This window comes from Amblyomma mixtum, unplaced genomic scaffold (assembly GCF_055824585.1).
Source record: "Amblyomma mixtum isolate Tamu unplaced genomic scaffold, ASM5582458v1 scaffold_24, whole genome shotgun sequence".
Lineage (NCBI taxonomy): Eukaryota > Metazoa > Arthropoda > Arachnida > Ixodida > Ixodidae > Amblyomma > Amblyomma mixtum.
The window spans coordinates 560,187-576,854 of record NW_028317721.1 but is presented as its reverse complement, the minus strand read 5'-3'; the positions used below and the strand labels follow the sequence as shown (position 1 = coordinate 576,854).

The 16,668-nt window shown below is 44.8% G+C and overlaps 1 pseudogene; it reads left to right on the top strand.

Moving 5' to 3' along the window:
- The first annotated feature begins 593 nt into the window (after positions 1-593).
- Positions 594-10,020, top strand: LOC149324548 (uncharacterized; annotated as a pseudogene).
- Positions 10,021-16,668: the final 6,648 nt, after the last annotated feature.

The window sequence follows — 16,668 nt, the reverse complement described above, 5'->3', positions numbered from 1 at the left end:
GAAAAATGCAAGGCTCTTATCAGTTCAAATATGCCCCTATGCGTGTTGTTCCACTGCCACGAGTGCTTGTTAACGCCTGAAACTGCTTTGTGAACAATGAAAATGCTTGTGAATCGACTTGCTTGTGCTTACCTTCATCTTAGAGCGGGCTCGCACTTACTGAGATTTTTTGTAAGTGACGAAGAATGAAATGCGACATGACTTTCATTTTATTTGAGCTACATCTGGAGGACGTGCTGACTAAAGATACAGAAGCAAAAACGAGAATAGAGAGATAATGAAAATAGGTTGGAATCTCTTTGGAAAGTAATTTCGGATGCTGAACTGTTGATTGCAGGTAGCCCTGAGAAAAAAAGTGTAAGATTGCTTCCTGCCAGTACTCCACTATTTTGGTGGGGACTCAGAGGTTGAAGAAAGGATTGAAATAAAATTGGCAACATTGTTCGGAAGTATAGAAGCACAATGTTAGGGTCACATTTGGTCACCGGTGCAGAGCGGAGTAAGAGAAGCAACGCGAAGTAACGATATACTACTTAAGGCCCTGAAGAGGAAATGCCTCGCGCAGGACATTTAAAGTGGGCAGCAGGTAACGGATGGCCGATTTGGGTAACACGGTGCGTTCCAAAGAATAGCTTGCGTAGCAGGCGGCAACGCAGAATGAGGTGTGCGAAAGATTTGGGCGATCGCTGCGATAGCGCTGCAGCTGCTGAAACTGGGCAGAATTAAATTAATATACACAGGACAGGATTTCGTCCTTCAGAAGTCGTTGAGCAGATCATGAGAAGGTGGCGTTACACTAAGAGAGTGAATTTCAAAAAAAAAAGAAACATGACTGTCAGGATGTCAGATGCCGAGACGAGATCGTAGTGCAAGAGGGATTAGCATAAATTGCGTGGCCCCTTACAGGAGGGTGGAAATCGATGTGGTCGACAAAGTTCGACACATTGCATTTTTGTACATCGGCTGAAGGTTACTTTCCTTCGTCATTTTTGTCTTCACGGGGTGAAACGTTCTTCCGTGATCTTTTTGCCTTATTTTATTGCTCGAACAATACAGTAGGTGTCCCGGATGGCAGCTGAAAGGGTGGTATCGTATTCAGTATTTCACTGCACCACATCTAAAGGAAAAATAAAGATTGGTGGCTACCAAAGCGGCAATTTCACTCGTGCTTTGCCGGAGTCGTGAGTCACTGATGCTCTTAGGCATGTTTAATTGAAAAGCGAACAACTTGTGAGTTAAGACCTATAAAGCGCCAACCACAGTTTTAAACATCGCAGAAACGATGAAAGACGGTTAAAATATATCCAGAGAGATCTGGTGGTTTCTCGAGTGGCAGACAGAGTTGTAAGGCTGCGTTCATAGCAGCTTCCAACGATGTTGAGTCATGTGTACGAAACTTCCATATTGAGCACTGTTCTGCAAATCCAGACGTCAGCGCAACCTCCTCTCACAGGGGCCAGAAGGTAGCGAACTGGTGAGTCGTATCGTTCGCCACGACAACGGTATCCAGCATAAAAAAATCTTCATCCCCGCGAACGATTCCAACCACACCTGGAGAAAAAAAGAGCACCTTCATATCCAGATTCCTGAGACAATTCGGTCTCCACAACAAACTTATAGCGCTTCTTGATGCTTAAAATCATTCACTTTTAGCATCAGTTCTCCTCCAGTCGCTAGGTGCCCTGAAATAGTTGAAACTGAATCTAATAGGAATTTCCTCCCTTGGTTCCATCGCTCCTACAAATATCTGAGGAACGCTGCTGCGTTCCATTTGAAGGCGCTACTAGCGAGGGAGTGAAAGAGTACTGCACAGATATAAACAAAGATATAAACAAAGGCGCACAAGAACAGGCTCGCCACAGATCTTTGCTCAAAAACATTTTCTGGCTTCAAACCGCCATATAAGTGACCAGGCACAGTCGAGAAACCTGCCTTCTTTTTCTTGCATGTTGATTAGTTGGTCACTGACACAGTCACTCCTTATTTTCTTATGAAAAAATTCAGGGGGCACTTTGACTGTCTAGAGTGCGTAGAGGCGAAAGCGTTTTACGCACCACTTTCACTGCTTCTGTGGCACTGGTGGCGTCACATGTAATTGAGTACTAATTACTAAGTGATGACAAATCACTAATTTATGGTTAATTACTGATTAATACCAGAATACTAATTAACTGCTAATTAAAGACGCTTAAGCTTCGCCTTTAGGAGTGGAACGCGATAGCATATTGTAGCATATTGTTCGGCGCGATGCCTTGCCGTTTGAACGCAACGCGCAGTAATTCTCTGTCATCTCGGTGGACACCTAAACCGCACTGTAGAGGAAGGGAGGAAGTGGGATTGAAAGACGAAAGACAAAGATGGCCCGTAATGAAGAAAATGAAAATTGTATTTGAAGAAAGAAAATTACGCAGTAACTGTCTCACATATCTCGGTGGACACCCGTGAAATTTCAGGGGGCGGGGGTGCACTTTTTTGACCTAAAGTGCCGTCACTGATGTGTGGCTAAAATGTTAAGCTTCGCCTCTAAGAGTGGAACGCGAGAGCGTCTTGCAACGCTGCCAGGGAGTCCATAGAACGCCATCGCCCATTCGGTTCTACGCCTCGCTCGTCGGTAAATTGGTTTTTGAGGAAAGGAAATGTATTTCTCTGTCATATCTCGGTGGACAGCTAAACCTCGCCGGAAGGGAAGGGAGGAGGATGGCAGTGAGCGAAGACACCGTATTCACTAGACGCGCCTAGTGTATGTCTTTTGAATATGTATAGATTACCACTGTTTTCATAATGGCTTGTATATAGTTCATGTACATAGAACATAACATCACTGTAATAAACACAATGTTGAAGAAAAAAAAAGCTGGCATGGCGGAGTGGATAGCATGCTCGTCTCGCACTCCGAAGACCGGGGTTCGATTCCCGAGCTCGACGAATTTCTTACTCGGTTTTATTTATTTATATGGCATGACTAGAAAAGTTAGTTATGCTAATTGGGTAATTAAGTAATTAACTAAGCTCAGTCCCACTTACTTGGAGCATCACTATATGATCCCTTCAATTGGCTGCATGGCTACTAGCCAAAATACAATTGGCCCCGTTTGAAATTCGCGCTCTGTGACGTCACGACCGTTTCGACCAACTGAAAAGCGTGAAATTTCTGTCGACAACTGCTGCTTACAACGATGAGACATTAAAGGCTTTCGCCTTAAAAGGCATCTGCGATTTCACGCACCACCTGGTAACGGCTTTTCCTCGAAGCCTTTTTTTTTTCAGCATCATCCGGGCTTGTGCCACAGTGCAGGAGTAAAACACCTTCTCGGCCTTGCGTGTATGTACGCAATACCCTTTGTTGATCACTACTGACCAACTCGCCCAACAATGCACTCTCTTAGAATTTCTTCCGCCTATTCGCAACCGCACAAGACATTTCTGAACGTAGGAAACACGTGCCTCGTAATTTCCGCTACGTTGTCAAGCTAGGAGTTTGATGCCCCAAAACATTAACCGTGTTATCATGAAACCGAGGGTGAATAGGAAAACAAGGATTGAAAGAACTGGTCTCTATATGACGCTTACTCTCTCCTACGTTCGTCAGTCTCGAAATCTTTCCTGGCGTTATGCACAGGGCCCGACCAACTACACTGCCTGTGTTCTCCTGTCTATACTTGCAATTCTTCTCCGACTGCCAGGAAGCCTGCACAGCTTTATACCCAAGGAGCCACCGTGTGGGAAAGCCTCCCAAGCAAGTGGCGGGTCCGTGTAGGATCCCTGACGTAAAACTTCTCAAGCTGTTTCGCAGTTAGCTCTGCAGGTTACGCACAACTGCCCTGGAGCTGCGTCTGCTCTTTGTCAATGCATGAAACAGAACCTTCACCAGTGTTCTGCTCGCGGCAATTGTCATTCACTTTATTTCAGCACCTATTGGGGTCAGCTGGACCATGTCGCAATTGCATGTTCTGAGCCATGTTGGAATAATAACTTATAGATAACCAGGGTAGAGACGTAGGGTTTATTGTGTATCGCTTCTTTTTAGCCATGGACACCACTGCAGTAGCTACCATGTCGTAAAAATTGGCATGATAGCTGTTCGAAAGCACACCTTAGCGGTGTTCGAAAGCCTGGTATGCCTCATTTTATGGCACTGCACAGCGAGTGTCAGCCCTCTGTGAGCACCATAGCTGTCGTTTAACTTCAACCACCGCTCATGTTTGCTTTGCGGAACTGCAAGGGGTATATTCAACGACTCCACAAGTAAGATTTTATTTGAACATATAAAGGCGCTTCGTATATAACAACGTGCACGCTTCAATTTTCTCGAAAAGTAAGTGAAGCATCGCGCTATAGGAGCAAGCTCATCGAGAGCGAAAATATATTTTGGCTCTGCTTGCTTATGTCAACCCGTTCAAAGCTTTCAATTCAAGGTTGTCTCCAAGGCTCTGTAATATGCGAGTTCGCAATATATAGTTATGTCCTCTGTGCACACCTGATAAAACCTCATAGAGGTATGAAATATGAGTGGCATACCTAAACCGTTGGTGTTGTAATACATACTCATTTATAAGGTTGGAGCGTTTTCATCAAGTCACGCGTTCCCTTCTTTCTGTTTCAGGTTTCACCAATCTGACCAAAAATATCAACGCATTTGGCGGTAAAAGCATCCTTTTACACAACAAATTGAAATCAGATGGCTCATACTTTTTACTGCATTTAATAAACAGATACTGGAAATAAATGTCGCCCTTTGTAGGAAGCAGTTATTTTCACCATCTTCATCATCATCATCAACCTGAGTACGCCCACTACGGGGCAAAGGCATATTTCTTGTCTCTGGAATTATCCTCATCCTTTGCCAGCTGCAGCTACGGCATCCACGCAGACTTTCTCCACATTTTCCTCTCATAAAAATTACTTTCTCTCTCTCTCTCTCTCTCTCTCCCGCAGACTCATTAATCTCATCCGCCTGCTTATCTTTCTGGCGACCCTGCTACGCTTGCCTTCTCTTGGAATCCACTCCGTTACCCTTAATTACCAGCAGGTTTCTTGTCTTCGCATTACACGCCCTGCCCAAGCCCATTTCTTCCTCTTAATGTCGACTAGGATTGCCATTAACCGGCGTTTGTTCTCTCACCCACTTCGCCCGCTTCTCGTCTCTTAACGTTACACCTATCAGTTTTCTTTCCATATCTCGCTGTTTTGTCCTTAACTTTAGCTGAACCCTTTTGTTGTATATGTGGTTCCGGTTCCGGTTTTGGAATCACCTGCCGCCAGAGGCACCAGTGTCGCTATGTGTATTTATATGACTGTATGTGGCAATAAAGGCGGATTTGTTTGGTTGCTAGCAGTTCGTGCACTTGGGCGGCACCCGCCGCTACAACATTTGCGACGAGGACGGTATCATTTCGGGGGGCGTGACTGTCGCCGCTTGCTTTCCTTGCTTGCATTTCTTGCCGCTTGCAGCTTGCCGCTTGCATTTCTGGAATCGCGCTGCCGCCCCCGTTCCTGCCTGTGCCTGGTCGACCTGGTGTTGCGTGGCCGCAATGGTTCCGCATCTTCGAGAACTACCTGCTTGCTTCGGGGGCCTCTGACTGCACGCCGGATCGTCGCAAAGCACTACTTCTTCACAGCCTCGGCGTAGAAGGTCAGCGCATATTTTACACATTATCACTTCCATCGTTGGACAACGCCAAGCTCGGTGAGCAAACTGCTACTGATAAAGCGTCGGAAGATAGCAAGGGCACAGGCGACACAAGGCCTGAAGTATCGTCGTACAATATCGCAGTCGCCGCTCTGCACGCTCAGTTTTCGGCAACAATCAATGTTGTTGCCGAACGACATCGTTTCAGTAGGCGAGTTCAGCAAGCTGGTGAATCAGTGAATGAGTACATCACTGCATTGCGGGAGCTTTCTGCTACATGCTCTTTTCCTGTCGAAGAAGATTCGCTGCGTGACCAGTTCGTTGCGGGTATTTCGTCTCAGAGCTTGCGCGAGCGTCTTCTGCTTGAAGGATCGTCTCTTTCGTTCGCTAGAGCAGTACTACTGGCAAGGCAGTTTGAGCAGGCGTACAATGATCTGCAAGAATTTCTTTCTGTAGATTTTGGACGCATAAATACTCGTAGAAATACGCCTACGCGTTCACCAGAATCCGACGAGAGCTCGAAGCGGGCGCACAACCGCCAGTCTCATTGTTACCGCTGCGGTTCATCCCAGCACAATGCAGCATCAGTTCGCTGTCCAGCCAAAAGCAAGCGTTGTCACCATTGCGGTGTCATGGGTCACTTCCGCTATGTTTGCCAGAAACGAGGCTCCGCTCCGGTGCGTGAGGTAGACAGCCAAGATTCTCCGAGCGAGGAAGTTTTGAGCATTCTGGCTGTGACGTCGGCCGCTCGCTCCGCTGTTCACGTCACAGTTTCGATTGGCCGTGCGGACATAACTTTCCTTGTAGATTCTGGGTCGTCAGTTTCCATTGTTGCACACGATCTTTTTAAGCAGTATTTTGAAGGCCAAGTACTTTTGGCCCCGGCTGTTCGGTTACTGGACTATTGAAAACAGCCAATTCCGGTTCGTGGCTGTTTCTTCGCTGACGTTATCTACAAAGCTAGCACAACAAGCCTTCTTTTCTACGTCGTTGAACAAGGCACCTCATTCTTGGGTATCGATGCCATCAAGGCCCTCGGTCTACAGATTGATGGGTCATCTCTTCAATGCCTTGAAACGACGCTAACTTCTAATTCTCGAATGGAACAGCGCCCTGACCCGACGAAAGCCGTGCAGGATATTAACCTCCCAAAGGAATTAGTTGGCGAGTTTGGATCTCTTTTCGATCCAGGCCTTGGCCTCGCGAAAGGTTTTGTGCATCATGTCAAAACGCGATCCACGGTGCAGCCAGTGCAATCCAAACTTCGGCGCCTTCCGCTCTCGCTACGACCATTGGTCTCGGAAGAGCTCCATCGGTTGGAAAATCTGGACGTGATAGAGAGGGTGGAGGCATCTGAATGGGTGTCACCCATTGTGGTCGTTAAGAAGAAAGAGGGAGGTATTCGCCTCTGTGAAAGACCTTCGACAAGCAAACAAAGCTGTCGTAATAGACAGCTTTCCCCTTCCTCATACAGAAGAGCTATTGCATAGTTTAGTGGGGGCTACAAATTTTTCTAAGCTAGACCTCGCATCAGCTTACCACCAGGTCATGCTTCACCCTGCGAGAGTATGATGTCCAAAGTCCTGCAAGGATGTAATGGCGTGCTCTTCTATATAGATGACATTATAGTCTTCGGGCGGGGCCGGCAGGAACACATAGATAACCTTGCAGCAGTACTTAAACGCATTAAAGAGACAGGACTAAAACTGAACAGCAAATCTATTTTCGATACGCAGGAACTTTCATTTTTGTGTCACAGGATCACAGCAAGTGGTATTGTTCCGCTGGAGCAAAAGGTTGCTTCCATCAAGGATACACCGGCACCCACCAATGCAGCCAGCCTTCGATCGTTCCTGGGACTGGTCGAATACTACTCTAGGTTCGTTCCCAACTTTGCCGATGTGGTTGAACCGATGCGCGTTCTGCTTCGAAAGGGGCAACCATTAGTTTGGTCTGGCGAGGTAGACTCCAGTTTTCGAAAGATCAAAGAGGCACTTGCGTCCAACATAGTCCTGCGGATGTTCGATGCATCTCTTCCAGTTGTTGTTTCCACTGGCGCTTCAGACTGTGGGCTTGGAGCGGTTCTCCAACAGGTGGAGTGAGAGAAACTGCACACTGTCGCCTTTGCTTCTCGAGCGCTTTCATCTGCAGAGAGGAGATATTCAGTAGGAGAACGCGAAGCGCTTGCGTGTGTTTGGGCGTGCGAGAAGTGGCATGTTTACTTGTGGGGACGCCATTTCACGTTGCTTACTGACCATCAAGCCTTGGTCGCATTGTTGTCTACTCAAGGGCCAGGAAGGCGTCCTTTGCGGATAGCACGGTGGGCGGAGCGCCTACTAAAGTACAACTATACAGTAAAGTACCGGAAGGGTTCGCAAAATCGAGTAGCAGATGCGCTCTCACGTCTCCCTGCGTCACCTCCTCAGGAAGAAGAGACTTTACCAGATGAAACTGTATCAGTTGCCCTTATATCTTCTTGCATTACCAGGGAAGAGTTTGAACAGGCCCAGTCGGAAGACAGCACACTGCAACGAATCAAGGCCTACATTGAATCGTCCTGGCCTGCGCAAAAATCTTTGCCGGGTGAGCTTCAACCTTTCTTCAAGCTTCGCGATGAACTGTCAGTGGTGGACAATTTGATTTTGCGTGGCGAACGCCTTGTGGTTCCCGCATCACTTACAGCGCGGATAATTACCGCTGCTCATGAGGCTCACCCTGGAATTGTACGAACGAAAGCACGTCTGCGAGAAAAATTTTGGTGGCCAGCCATGGACAGGCAAGTCGAGCTAGCTATTCAAACGTGTAGTATATGCCAGGCAGCGGATAAGAGCACGAAGGTTATGGCTCCACCATTGAACCCGGTCCCCTTACCAAAGGAACCGTGGCTAAAGCTCGGCATGGACATTGTTGGCCCATTTGAGAGAGCACCACACGATTGTCGATATGCGATCACCCTGGTCGACTACTTTTCTAAGTGGCCCGAAGTATACTTTTGCAACCAAGCCACAACACGCACAGTAACAAGCTTCCTGCTGTCAGTGTTCGCACGTGAAGGCTACCCAGAGGAAATTGTTTGCGATAACGGGCCACAGTTTTCATTTCGAGAGTTCCAAGCTTTTCTGCAGGATCGCGGCATCCGCTTGCGGCATTCATCCGTATACTACCCGCAAGCAAATGGACAGGTAGAACGGTTCAACAGAGTTTTTAAAAGCTTTGTTCAAGTGGCTACACTCGAGCAGCGTCCCTTACGCCAAACGGTAACAGAATACTTGGGCATTTACCGTTGTACGCCGCATGCCACAACTGCAGTTGCCCCAGCACTTCTCCTGCATGGACGTCTGCCAAGGACTCGGCTCGATGTCGTTGGGTATCCGTCAGCAATATTTACAACCGACCCTAGTTCAGAGCTCCACCGCCTACGCGAACGGGTGAAGCAAAAGCAGCAAGCCAGTAAACTATACACAGACGCTCGCAGGGCCGCAAGGGAAACCAAAGTGGATGTTGGTGACCTTGTACGAGTATGCAGACCGACAACTGCTTTTAAAGGTGACCTGGCCTTTAGCCGCCCAAGAAAAGTGATAAGAAAGCAGGGGCAATCGTCTTTCCAACTTGATGATGGAAAAACATGGAACGCTTCAAAGTTGTCAAGGATGCTACGAGCTTCTGCATCTCTCTGTGGGTGGGGGGAAAGGAGTGATACAAATGACACCGCTAGGGAAAGCAGCTTACCGCCTACCTTGGAGAGACCCGTTTCAGAAGCGACAACCGGAACTTCAGCTGTGGCTGCTGCGAAGCAGCCGCCTATGCCACCAGTGACCGACTGTGAGCCGGAAGAGACTTCGCCTGCCGCCAGTGGTTTCTCAGAAGTATCGGGACCTACGCGTAGGGTACAGCCATCAAGGAATAGACGACCTCCAGACCGCTATGGACACTAAGTACAGAAAGACACGTTTTGCAGTGAACATGAACCTGTCACAATCTGCACGAGTGTTGAGTTTGCTGACGTGAAATATGGACATAAATGGAGTTTTATCTTGTTTTCCTCTTTTTGTTTTATATGTTGTATGAAGTGCATAAGACAAGCACATTGTTGTTACTGTAAATATAATTCTGTAAAAGAGCACTAACGTACTACCACTACTAAATCACTAACCCATGTAGCTGTTCTTTTTATAAGGAAGGGAATATGTTGTATATGTGGTTTCGGTTCCGGTTTGGGGATCACCTGCCGCCAGAGGCACCAGTGTCGCTATGTGTATATATATGACTGTATGTGGCAATAAAGGCGGATTTTTTTGGTTGCTAGCAGTTCGTGCACTTGGGCGGCACCCGCCGCTACAACACCTTTTCGTTGGCCTTCACGTTTCTGGCCCGCAGGTGAGTACCGGTAATGTACAAATTTTCTATGCTTTTCTCTTTTCTCATCAATTGTCATTCATGATCTGAAGTAATTCTACAGGGGCTACTAAAGAGTGCAAAAGCAACACAATATTGTAGCAAGAAGGAACTCCCTAAATTCGTTGAAAAGCCATTTATAAGGAGATAGCAGGTGATGCTTTTATAATACGCGTCGCTGGTGAAAAGAGAGCTTTTGAACAAGGATCGACAAACATACAAAAACTTCTCCAGTAATGAAAATATGTGATGTCAGCCCGGCTACGTTTCATGGGCAACCATCAAGTAGGTACCGAAAGAACAAAGCGTTGGTCTTTCGACGCCTGCAACGCCACAGGACTCAGGTAACACGTGAGAATGCGTTCGGAAGACGGAATGGTATTCCATGGAAACGAGACAATTTATGTGTGACATTCTCTCAGCATCGTTGATAGGATCGGTGGTCAGTGAACATGTCAATAACGTTGGTCGACGTTTTGAAACCGAAACGAGTTTCCTGTTTACAAATAAGAACCGGCAGCGGAAGATCCAGCATATTACAGCCCTTGTCAAAACTAACCTCGCAGTGAGGCTTTTGTGGCCTCCGTGAAAGTTCCTACGCCAGTTCGTTTTACTTTCGAAAGAGTTGAAGGCTCAGGATGCGTAACGAGGAGAAAAACTTCTCGGCTGTAGAGGTCAGACAAACGCGGTACCTTTACATCTCCGGCCTAATCACTTTGCATGAGCAGGCTGAAGATTTTCCATTATTCTGTTAGGAGCATTTTGAGTCGTACTTAATATAAATTGTTGCTGGTGCAGCCGCATAGAAATATTTTTTTTCGGTAGCCTGGATGGCGGCCCTATCCCAATTGATTTCATATCCTCCTTTTTCGTGTGTATTCTGCGTGTGTTTAGCCCCAGAATACAACCAACAGAACAAAAGGAAATCTTTACGCGCCTCATATAGAATCATTATGCGAATTGTTTACGGCACCGTCAGTTGAAAAAGTGGACATTCCCTCGTGCATTTAATTCGAACGGTGTAGTGGACTGTAAACGTTTGCAACACATTATGGATATGCTGCATCTTACACGGGCGGTTCCTGATTCTGAACAAAAAACCCGTACATTTCCAAAACGTCAAACAACGTGTTTGACTTCATCACTGAAGAAGGTTATTTCTGATTCCCAAGTAGAATTCAGTACATTTCCTAAAAGTCAAAGAACGGGTACGACATCATCATTGTACAAAGGTTATTTACACTAGACTCTGAACACAAAAAAGCCTATAAGCGAGTAAAAACCTGTAAGCTGTTCTCTAGCGCATTCAGTTTTAGTGTCAGGCTGTGCTCCCCAAGCCTACGGCGCTGGCCCTGTCGTGTATGTTTCTCTTTTGCCGCCGCATTTCGCGCCGTTTCCTTTGTGAATCATGGACCAACTAGCCCAAACTAGAGTACTGTAGGTGTTTGCAGCGTACTCGAAACAAGGACGGACAGAAAAGGGAACGAAACAGAGCGCTGCCTTTCAACTGAGCTTTATTGGAAAAATGAGCGACTTTTATACACACATTTTTAACATGTGACTCAGAAGATATCAAAACGTCCTACTACATGTGCCATCTAAAATCACTGATACTCTAGACATCTTCTCACTGATACTCTAGACTGATACTCTAAACTCTAGATACTCTAGATGCTCTAGACATCTTCTGAGTCACATGTTAAAACTTTGTGTATAAAAGTCGCTCATTTTTCCAATAAAGCTCAGTTGAAAGTCAGCGCTCTGTTTCGTTCCCTTTTCTGTCCGTCCTTGTTTCGTGTGCGCTGCAAACACCTACAGCATGAAAAACCAACTAGCCCAAGAAAAGACGATTCAAACTAGAGTAGTTCCCACAGTACATTGTGATCTGTAAAGAACGAATTAATGCTCTTGGAGGCAGATTCATATTTCCCACTAGAAAGCATTGTCACTTGCTGCAGATAGTGATTGAAGAAAACGCGGTACTCTAGATATTGAGGTTAACAAATCGTGGAGATTAAAGCCTGTTTGAAAATCTTTATAACTGCTCGTAACTGCTTCGTAAATGCTCAAGGGCAAAGTCTGTATCACTAAATATACGGAATACTTACGGTTGTTTCAATTGCAAGCCGCAAGTATTCCATATTTTTAGTCATACAATCTAAGCTTTCAGCAGCATATAATGCCCCTAGAAGAAAGTGCGCTAGAGGACAGCTGCCTCTCTATTCACTGCTATGTAAGCTAATTCGGGCTCAGGGTGTGTGGTACCATCTGACTAAACGCCTTTAAGTCAAACCCTGCACTAGTGATATTTTCTGCATTTTGACATACGCTTCGTTTTTATTGAATGCTCTAGGCCAGCTCATCGGCTTTCTTTAGCCTCAGTTGGCCACTCGCCACTATGCCACCCGATATTGGTCCTCGCGCGGGTGCCAATGTCTGGTGTCTTCGACGTAATGCTCATCAAAACCTCAGCGACTAAGTCAGCGAAAGGAAGTATGGGCGTGGCTCGATCAAGGTGAAGGGAGTCACAGGGGCTCCGCTGTGGGAAGTCAATAGGCACGTTGCGAGGGAAAGGCAGAAAAGCCCATCTAGCTCTTCAAAAAACTATTTGGGTATGAAGGGCTGACTGGGATCATCTTACTTGCTTGTAATTTTATTACCCTTTTCCACCTGCCAGAGCTCACTCAATGTCTTGCAGCATATTTTACATACATAATAAAATACAGCCACTTATATCCTCACCAGCGCCTTTCTCACTCCCCTCCTGTTTGTGCAATGACGCCCAGAAAAACAATATTTACTACAGTAAGTTTGAACTTGTTCAGATCCTGACGCCCGTTGCATTGCAACGTCGTTAGCGAAAGGAGCTATGCCATTTTAGCTTCTCTTTTGCATCTCTGGACCGTAACTTCCGAATTTTAAGAAAAAGTGCGCCTGGTTCGCGGAAGCACCGAGAGGCGTGAAGAAATCAGGGAACAATGCGAAAGTGCGCGGTGCTCCTGGAAGAAAAGTAATTCTTTGCGCATTCCGCATTTTACCGCGTCGGGAACCCTTCTGCATTTTGCACTGTTGCCGGCTTATCGGCAGTGCCGGCCGAGAGCACATTTTATTATTTATTTTTAAAGCAGGCTGCGACGCGGAGACGTCATTAGAGGTGAATGGATTAACTAAAATGCATTGTGCAGTCTGAACTAGAAACATGAAAAAGATAAAAATAAGCTTGAAAAGGTAAGTTGGGCGAGTTGGTTCCCATATTCCATGTTGGGCGAGTTGGTTCCGATATTACATACATACACATACATACATACACATATTCTTTATTTCTCTAAAAGAGAAAAAGGCCCCTAGGCAAAAAGCTGCTTCAGAGTAGCTTGACTAGGCCTGGGGCTCATTACAAGGCAGCAGGGCATGCAGAATTCGGACATAATAAAGCACAGGGTCAATTTGGCTAAGCACTGCAATTTCGAACGCAAAAGCGGCGAAACATGTAAGGTTTTTTTTACCAATTAAATCAAATTGAACATGACACAATATAACAGGAAAGAAGAACAATAAATCAAATCACAATCAGACATCTGGAAAGCAACGCCACTAAATAGTTCTAAGCGACAGACATAAGTACAAAATAAGATGTTCACTATGAGATAATAGAAATAGGGAGGTAGAATTTTCTGTTTGTGAGGAGACACAGTGAGGATGTACAAGCATGCACACAAAACAATAGTTAAGAGAAAATACTCTCATTATCCATACGGCTGAGAAAAGTTTTCATGGAAACATTTCTTTTACAGCCGGCATTCCCACACCATCATTCATTTGAATTAAGTGTGTTAGGAACCAAGAATTGCATCATTTGCCTCCCATAGTTTGTGCGAGCCTGAGGTACCGACGATTTGTTTCTTTGACGTGTATATCTGGGTGGGTCTATTTTTTGCAAGGATGCAAGTTTGAGGAGGAATTTACTGCGGTGGGAGGTCGTGGATTTCATAAGAAGCAGAACGTTGTACTCTAACATTTTGTTTACTGGTAGAATATTGTGTAGGATAAATAACGGTGGTGTATGTGTCATGTAATCGGCGGAGGAAATAACACAGACGACCTTTTTCTGCAAGATGAGAATGTGAGTAATATGTGTACGGGCTGTGGTCCCCTAGATTAAGTGGCAGTAGTTAATTTGAGAGTTAAATAATGCATGGTATATCAGTTTTTTCATCGCTACGGGTAGTATATCGCGACATCGACTGATGACCCCTACAGTTTTTGATAAGTTACTTGTAAGATATTGAATATGGTCAGACCACTTAAGATGTTCGTCAAAGATGACTCGTAGATTGTTGTGTTTGGTGACGACTTCAATGCTATTTCTGCCCAGAGTAAGTTACATAAGTGCAGATACTGGGCGGTTTACTGGACGGAAGATTATTGCTTTAGATTTTGTGTTGTTAATTTTTAAGGAGTTCGTAATGGACCAGTGGAGCACTTTTTCTAAAACAGTATTTACTTTCACAAGTAATTCACTTGCAGATAATCCCGAAAGAAACAAACTAGTATCGTTGGCATAAATTACAAATTTTGTCATATCTGTAATATGTGCCAAGTCATTAATATATAAAATGAAGAAAAAAGGACCCAATATACTTCACTGAGGTGCACCACATATAATATATTCAAAGGAGGAACACAAGTTGTTAATGATAACACACTGCTGACGTTTATCAAGATAGGATGCAATCAGCTGTAATGCACTTCCCCTGACTACATATTTTTGCAATTTGTCTTGTAGAATATGATGATTAATGCAGTAAAAGACTTTGCTGAAATCAATAAATATGCCTAAGTTTAATAGTTCTATATTTTGTAAAATGAGTTCTTCTTGTGTCAGCAGAGCAGATTCAGTTGATAGCCTTGGTCGAAAACCAAACAGGGAATCGTCTATGAAGGAGTGCTGATTAGAGAAACCTTCTAAACGCGTCAGTAAGATATTTTCCTGTGGCTTTGAAAATACGGGTACAATCAACACCGGCCGGTAGTTGCTCATGTCATGCTTTGAGCCCCCTTTATAAAGAACAATGGCTTTCGCCTGCTTCATTTTATTTGGAAAAACACTGGTCGAAATGGATAGGTCAAAAATATGCGATATACATGGTGCAAGAAGGTCAGCAATAAATAGTGAAACCCTCAGCGTCGAGCTAGAGCTCTCTTTTAATGCCATAAGCGTAGAGGAAACCAGATGGGTCAGTAGGCTGAAGAAACAATGAATTTCTTACTTGCTTTGCAATGCAGCGAGCCGCATCTTTATTGTAAGTAGTGGTTGGCAGGTTGATGAAGTGTTGATTGAAGCGGTTCGCTAAGGCGGCACCCTTTACTGGCGATCCATCAATGACAAGTTCACCAATGTTCTCATTTCTGTTTGGGCTATTGATTAACTAATTCGCAGCCCGCCTCATTAGTTTCGGATTGTCGCGCCTATTTTCCTGGAACAATTGCTGATAATAGCCTTTTCGTGCCCTTCGTAGTTCCGTATTCAGAGAGCTCCGAAACTTTTTAAAAACAACTAAATCTTCTTTGTTCCTGCCTACCGCAAATTTTTTTATAAAGTTTAGCTTTTGTTTTAATCTTTTGGTAAAGTTCAGGGGTAATCCAAGGTTTCCCTAATTTTTTGTTTCCGCTTTGTTATCTACGGAAAATGGGAACAGTACATACCCCTAAACTTTTCAATGAATGAGTGGTATGCTTCATTCACACAGGTGTGATTATAAATATCTGACCAATTCATGTTCTCTGTGGCTTGTCGAAACGAGATTAGGTTTTCATTACTAAATGACTCAAAAACTTTCTAAAATGATATGAATTATTCACATAACGGCGCATCTTTGCGGATACAAAAATCGGACAGTGGTCACTAATATCACTTGACAAAGTGCCAGCAGAATGAACGGTGATACCAACATTAACTACGAAAAGGTCAATGGTGCTTAAGCTAGATGGCGTAACTCTTGTTGGAGAAGAGATCATATTAGTAAATCCACTCGATTCAATTACGGTGGAACATGTTAATGATGTTGGGCTCTTCTCATTGATATTAATATTGAAATCTCCACCCATAACTAAGCTGTATTGGTTTAAAGAGCAGAATTCTAGAAGATGGTTTTGATTTTGGCAAAAGATCATAGTTTCCACTAGGAGGCCATTAGACTGCAGATATTATGTATTTGTTACGACGTAATGTTAGTATTTCATAGTTTTCTGTCGAGGCTGAAAGTTCTGCAATGAGTTCACATTTATAAGAAGATTTTACATAAATGGCCACGCCCCCTCCTCGTGACAGCCTGTTTAATAGAAAAGTGAAAAAGAGTCTAAATGAATAAAGTCGCTTTATGTGGACACCAAGTCTCAGTGAACATATAGCAATCAAAACATTCCGGGAGGCCATTCAGGAGGCCATCAATCTTTTGTTTGTATTTCACTGAACGAATGTTAAGATGTAACGCTGTAAAAGAATCCTTTTTATGTACACAGGCCCTTAACGTATGAGGCAGGACACGATCGAGGACACGATGCTGGCGTCATGCATTGCACTGTGTTATCATGCATCTTGTTATCATGTTCCATCATGTCAGCGCAAATGGCAACGATTTTGAGCG